Here is a 7,389-nt window from a genome sequence, read left to right on the forward strand (position 1 = left end):
GGCCCGGGGCAACGGTGGAACGAGAAGGAGGTGGTGTCAGAATGAGAAGGGAACGACATCACAGCAGGGCTGGGGAAGGGCACGTGGAGGGGGGCTGAAACACGCGGCTGGGGGGAGATGGGCACCCCATGAGGAAGGCAAGCCTTTGTGCCACTACCGGGACAAGGCAAGCAAGGGGAATGGGAGCCAAGCAGGGAGCTTGCCCCTCTGCTCGCTGACACAGTGGGGGCTGGCAGCAACCTGCAACAGCATCTGAGGCATAGCCAGGCTACTCCTGTGCTGAGAGTGCCCCCAAAGTTGTACCTTTGGGGTACCTTATGTCCCAAAGCATTTTGTGCTCTTCTGCAGGGGAAAGGCAACAAAACCTCTTCCAACTGCAAGGGATTGAGGACAACCCCCCGTGCCTCCCTAGGTATGCATCCCAGCACTGGCTTCCTTTGGGATGCAGGGGGAAGATGGCTTGATCTTTTCTGGGCAGCCGTGCCACTTTCTGACCCCCCATGGAGCACTCGCTGATCTCCCTTTGCCTCCAGCATGGGTGCCCTGAGCACCGCTTTCTGCATGGGAAAGCTTTCTCAGGCAAAAGTGGGAATGGTGCCAACAAAAGGGGCTTTGGGACCACCAGTGCAGAGGTGCCCAGAATCCCCAAGGGCTGAGTTTGAGGGACACCCACACCCATGTGCCCACGCTGGTTCTTACTGCAGAGACCAATGCGTGGGGCACAGACACAGCGACCCACATGTGCACGCTGTCGATTGCCACCAACGCAGCACTTCCCATGGCTGGGCACTTTGTGATGTGAGGGGGAAAGACACGACCATCACCACCACGGGCAAGCAGCTGTCAGGGAGGTTGGAAAGAAAACGCCTGGCACAGCAGCTACAAGAAGTGCAGCCGTAAGCAGAACGCAGGGCAGCACAGTGGCTTTGTGCAGCCGCTGCATCACCCCACAGCCTCCGCTTGCCTGGGAATTGGCACCCTTACAAAACCGAAGAGGAGCTGCAGGCAAAACAGAGGAAGTTTTCGCTGTGTAGCAGGCTGCTGCTGAAGGAGTCACTTCTAACATAAAGCCCAGGAGATTGGAGCAGTATGCAGTGTATACTGCAACACATGCAATGGCAGCAGAGTGCTGCGGATGCCCTGGCCGTGACTGCAAGGCTGGCACACCACCTGCCTGTCCCCTGAGTAGCCATACAGGCTATCACAGTGAAAGCTCAAATCACTTCAGTCCATTATACAGGTGTCTGGCAACAGCACGTGGCTTTGCTGGTCCTTGCAAGAGACAAGCTGTGGTTTGCTGTAAGATGTCCTGTTGGAAGGTAACGTGTCTGAGAAGCTGGAAGCCTGACCATTTATCAACAGCATTGAGCTTTAGGATGGTTTTGCAGCTTCTTAGAAAGACAGAGAGCAGGAGAGATCTCCCAGCCACCTCCTGCCACTCACATTAAACCAGGCAATGCCGCTGGCACTTGCAAATTATAACCAGTTCCTAGTCTTCCATTGCTTAGCTTAAGATATATTGCTTATTAGCTGATGTTAGACAACTCCAGGTCCTTCAGCTGCCCAGCTCTGTTAATCCCCTCTGCTCCCCCATGACAACAGAGCCCTGGCTGAGTTCTTGCGCAGCTTCCCAGAGTTGCTCAGTGCTGACCTCAGTGCCTGATGGAAATACATGATGTAGGGAAGCACTCTAGTGTGTCATGTCACACAGTGTTATTAATGTTTGGCAGGTGCTGGCTACACAGCCCGTGTGTACATGTGCCAGAAAGAGATTTATGGCTTATGAAAACAGGAAACAAGAACGAATGGACCAGAGTCCCTGGGCATAAACTGAGAACTCAAACATGAGGCAGAAGATGAAGGAGCTGTCAGAGCTTGATGCTTGGTTGGTGCTCTAAGTAGCAATGCCTGTGGGAGCTACTGTATAGTTGCAAAGAAAGTGATTAGCCATGTGAGGACAGGTTGGCCACTTAGTACTTCTCATGCGCTGTGGCATGCCCTGCATTTGGTTCAGGTTGTCTGAATCCTTCAAGGAACTCTTACGGTCAATGCACCACACGCATTGAGAAGCTGGTCTGCAGCGTGCACCCAGCAGGCTTGGAGACTGCGAGTGCAGGAGGCACTGCTGTGCTGTGTCGTTCAGCCTGGTTTGCTGCTGGCTATGGGGCACTTGTGTTTTAAGCCACCACAAAAAAAAAGAAGTCATTTCTGTGGGAAGAACAGTCCTTTGGACAGGATGCATCAGTGCTGCAAGCTATGGGGGAGTCTTCCTTTCTGGTGCATCAAGCAATGAGAGGGGTCAGTAATGCGCAGCACAGCGGGGATGTTAATCCAGTATTTGCTGACTCCCAAGGGTTAACTTGGCACCTTTAAGCCTTCATCCGTGACGACGCAGTAGAAGCTGTGTCGCTTTTGCACTGAAGCAGATTTGCAATCTTGTTCTCAGAACCACCATGAAATGGAGTTTCCTGCAGATGCTGTTCCTGAGCTGATGTACACAGTTGTAAGCCCCAGGCCCACAGTGTACCTGGTGCCAGCAGCAGGAATGTGTAACAGCAGGATAACAACTCGCTGGAGTTGTGTTTTCCGTGTTGCCATCTGATTGCTGTGTTGCTTCTGAGCTTCGGAAGAGCCTGTGTGGTTTGTGAGGGACCACCTCCGGCAGACAAGCTCCTCTTGCAAGTGAGCCTCGTTCTCTTACTGCGGCTGTTTCACAGCACTTCCCACTCTGTGCGTTCCACCACAAACTCCACCAGCAGCAGCAATGTCTGAAAACCGGGCCCCTGTGCCCTGGCCTCGTCTGTGTTCAAAGCACAGGCCCCACCAGCAGCAATAAAGTCACAAGAAAAACCAGCTTCAGAGCCAATGTTCAGCCATCTGCCCCTAAATCAAGTATCCTGGTGGGGGAACCTCAAGGAGAGGCAGAAGATGGCAGTAGTAGGCTGAGACGTGGGACAATGAAGCCGCTGGCTAAACAGCAGTGCCCCCCCCAGCACCTACAAGAGGTGGATTGAGACGTCCTCCAGTGCTGCATCTGGAGGATGCAGAGCTGCTTCTCAGGAGCATGCCTGGGCTCTAGACCAGCTGCCACCTGGTGCTTAGGGCAGAGTGGACAGCCCAGCCAAGAAGCCGTGAGAGTCATTGCACAGCAACTGAGTAAAGGTCCTCTTCCAGTTCAGCTCTAGGTCTTTCATGAAGAATAGACTACTTCAAGAGCCCTATTCAGAACACCTTCATCCTGGTAGCTATGGGCCTGTGTGAAGGGATGGGGGTACCAACCCCCTCAGACAAGGGCTGAGTTCTCCATCTCCACAGACAAAAGCGTCAAAGAATGTTCTGATTTAAACCATAATGCTACGAATTGCTGACTTTAATCACAGGTTAAACAGTCTTCATTCCACATTTGTACTGTATTTTTGTAGGTTTACTGTCACTGGCTGAGAGCTATGTGATATACTGATAAATATAGACTTTACATTAAAATTGGCACTCATTTTAATTTGCTGGATATGTTAATCTATTCACATTTATTCAAGCACTGTACAGTTATAACATGCATTAATTCAGACAATTTACATTTTATTTTGTTAGGAAATAGTGAATGAAGCAATTTTTTACTTGTCATTTAGAAAATGGAATATTTAATTGATTGCAAAACCAGCATTTAAAAATGGTTTCTTGAATTCATGAGACAACCTCTAATGGAGTGGATTCATAAAAGAGTGCTCGACTGAACTGCTCTGGTCTTTTCAAGGACTCGTTTAGTGCAAGAACAACCTGATCTAAGCACAAGGCTATTCCTAGTGAGAGCAGGGGCTTGGTCTACAGAGCTCCAGAGAGGTCTCTTCCCACCTAGATCTTCCCATGGTAACTGAATGGGTTCTTCCAATGACTGGATTCTTCAGGCTTTTGGAGTGAGGAGATCTCATGGGGTCAAACTTTATTTTCTTGTTTGCTATTGATGTGTAAAACAATAACTCCAGCCTTTTCTCCTCCCAGCCTGGTGTTGAATGAGTTATTCCTTCAACGGCAGCAATCCAAAGCACTGAAATTACATTGTACATCTGCAAAAACAGACCAAAGTGGGCAACTTGCTGAATACTTTTTCACACTAGGCTTTAGGAGTTGAGTGTTTGCCATGGGTTTGCCTGTCCTCAAGATTAGGGCAAAACCGTAATTTTTAAACTAACTCTCCCATTTCTTTCATGTGCTCAGAAGAGGAACCATAAATTAGCAGAAATGAAGATGCTTGGCTATTTTTACAAATGAAATGCATTTTATTTGATAAAAGCATCTATATTTCTTCTAATACTGTAACTGTGAGCTCCACTGAAGAAACGTTCACTTTCCTTTGGAAAGCAAGATGGGACATTTTGTTTCCTTCTGTCAGTCCTTAACTGTTGTAATGCTGCAGCCTGCCTTGCCTTTTGCTGCTGCTTTAGAGCAGTCAGGGATTGCATGCACTGCAGATATTGCCACTCGGCTTGCCAGCATCCCCCCAGTTTGTCCTCCTGCTTCACACAGCAGAGAAAAAGCAGCGCTGTGGTTGGTTATACAAAGGAGAACGGCTCAGGAGCTGTCAAACCAGCCAGGTCTGCTTCGTACAGGCCCCTTACGCTTGTTCTGGAGTTTGGATAATCACACTAGGTTGAGTAATCTACTGATGAGCACTTGGTTCTTGGCCACTGTGCCTTGCCCTGCTCCAGGAGATAGGAAACGTTAATGTTCCTGTTGCCAGTTTGCCAAAGACTGTTCACTGGGCTCAGTCACTTTAGTGTCCTGCTGTGCTTTAGCTAAAAATTCACTTAGGAGAATAATTACACATGCTTCATATCCCTCCTTCCTGGGACTTGGAGGAACTGCCACCCATTTCTTAGTAGATGTGTGAGGGGAGCAATCCTGCTGTCACCACTTCTCAACCATGTATATCTGCTATCTTCAATGAGAAACATCATGGGAGGACCTGGCCCTATTTTCAGCCAGTATAAGCAAGTTATATCTTAGGAATGCTCTTCTTCTCTGCTGTATCTGGAGATCTTTGGACTGACTTGGCCAGTTCTTGAATCAAGCCTTAAGATCTTCAGCAACATCACCTCTCACCTGGAGCTGCTTCTTACCCTAGCTTGTTCTGCCACAGAGTGTGATGCTACTCAGCATATATCTGACCTGGTTTAGGACTGACAGCAGCCCTACTTTGAAGTGGAAGCTGAACCAGGTGACCTCCAGGGGTACCTTCCAATTCCAAGATATATGTATTTATATGCAGTAATTGTCTCACAAGAATTGATCCCCCAAAATCAAGTGAGCATCACTGAAACACAGCCTATAATTGAGCCTCAAATAGCCTGCCGAAGCACAGAAGCCTTAGTCAACATGTTCAATAAACAGTAAGATACTGGCTACCACATGGCTCTGAGCGTAGAGCTGGGTAAATAATACCTTAAGAGAATTTAATGACAGGCTGAATGTTGCTGAGCTAGGGTACTAGTTTAATTGCTTGCTGTTTGGAACAAGAAGGTGGTCCCACTGGTGGAAGGCAACAGATGGTGCACATCACACAACGTACACGGTGGTGGCAGAGCCCAGGGAACAGAGCTTGCTGAGTGCATCTGCTTGCTGGAAAGAGGAATACTTTGCTGAACAGCAGCATGAGCCACACTTGCCCAGCTTCCTAGGAATGGTGCCCACAGTTGGGGCAAACACAAGATAAACCGGTCACCTGAGTGCATGGTCAATTGTTATTAATAAGCGGACTCAAGAGGCCAGCAAAAGTCTTCTCTCTTGTCTTCCTGCATGGCTCCAGCTTCCTGAAATCCAGACTTGACTTTACTCATCAACTAGGTTATTTCCAATCACTCTAAAGGGCAATTTCTCCAGCTCCATTTTAGAAAGTGTTTATGTTGCACTGACAGCTGCTCCAGAAATCTGCAAGCTAGCCAGTTCTTTAAAGGACTTCATGATTACTTTAACTTAGTGTATCCCCTCTTTAAGCACTTTGAGTCTAGAAGTAAACTTTTTCAGATCTCATAGCACTGCAGTGATACAGGTAACGATTTACAGTGATCTTAAAAATAAGTCATTTTTGATTGACCTTTTTTTGCTACTTAACCTGCTTTTATTTTGCTATTGACCTGGATTTCCTGCTTGTTTTAGAAAGAAGCAATTTACTTCTCTGTTGTTTCAGTGTTTCACATCTGGACTGCAGTGGCAGCCTTCTTGACATCCATTGTTAAGGACCAGCACAGAGTTGGCTCTTTTCCAGCTTTGTAGGCTTTCCTTGGCAGGCCAGAGCCTGACAGGGAGCAGACCATGGATGCCTTTGGGTGGCTTTTACAGGCTGACAAGCACCATTTACTGAAGACTGCTGATCAAAAAAATCCTTTGCCCCAGTAGATGCTATTTAAAATCTTCCTTACTGTTTGCCTAAGAAGTGCCTCATCCCCATAGGACACCAGCACCAACACAGAATAAATATTTACAGAACACTTCCCCCTCCTCTCATTAGAAACAATTCTGCTGGCTGCAGTTGGTAATGGACATGTGCCATGTTCAATTATACCCCAAATAAAAGGCATTCTAAAAAAAGCTGCTGTTTGTAGCCTTGTCGCTTACAGGCTTTGTTCCCAATGGCTTCATTTTTGTACTTCGTCATTTCTGACTTCTGATTCTTTTATTTTCTTCCTTTGGTGATTAAAGATTGAAGAGTTACTGCTGTTATCCCCTCTCTTCCAAGGTTAGTTTTCAACATCCTTTCGTTTGCATACATACTTGTCAGCCATTTAAAAAGTCTCAATTTTTAGTCCAAGTTTCCTCTTCCTATGTCAGAGCATTCCCTCAGCTGCAGTAAATGTGCTCTGAATGCTGCTGGTTGAAGCACCCCTTTGTTGGACAGAGGCAGGATGCAATGGTAGAACGGCTGTTAGTCGAGCACCCACAGCCTTCTCACCTATTTTAAGATGGCACAGTGCCTCCTGTTACAAAGACTGCACCAGACACACAATCAACGTCTCCCAGAATATGCTTCCTGTCTGTTTCAGGAAGGAAGCCCCAGAAAAATGGTCTAAGACAATCTGGGGACTGGGATCCAGACTGTAGCACCACAGACTGTGTGAGCTGTAGCCTGGGTAAGACCTCTGTTTTACTTCTGTGCAAAACGGGAAGCGGAGCACCTCTCCTCGACACAAAAGCAAAGACTGCCTGAATGCTAACTCACTTGAACAGAAGACTCAACACCAGCTTCTGAGCTGAAGGCTTGGGCATACAAAGCTTGCTGTACAAGGTAAGAGTAGCAATTGCTCTTTACCTACACAGTCCTCTGACTGCTCTTACTAATGAACCCCTAGAAGAACTTCGGCTTCATGACTGCAAGAACAAAAATGCTCCATTAGT

Source organism: Pezoporus occidentalis, unplaced genomic scaffold (assembly GCF_034315485.1).
Source record: "Pezoporus occidentalis ecotype Australia unplaced genomic scaffold, CSIRO_AGI_Poc_V1 ctg104, whole genome shotgun sequence".
NCBI classification, from domain to species: Eukaryota; Metazoa; Chordata; class Aves; order Psittaciformes; family Psittacidae; genus Pezoporus; species Pezoporus occidentalis.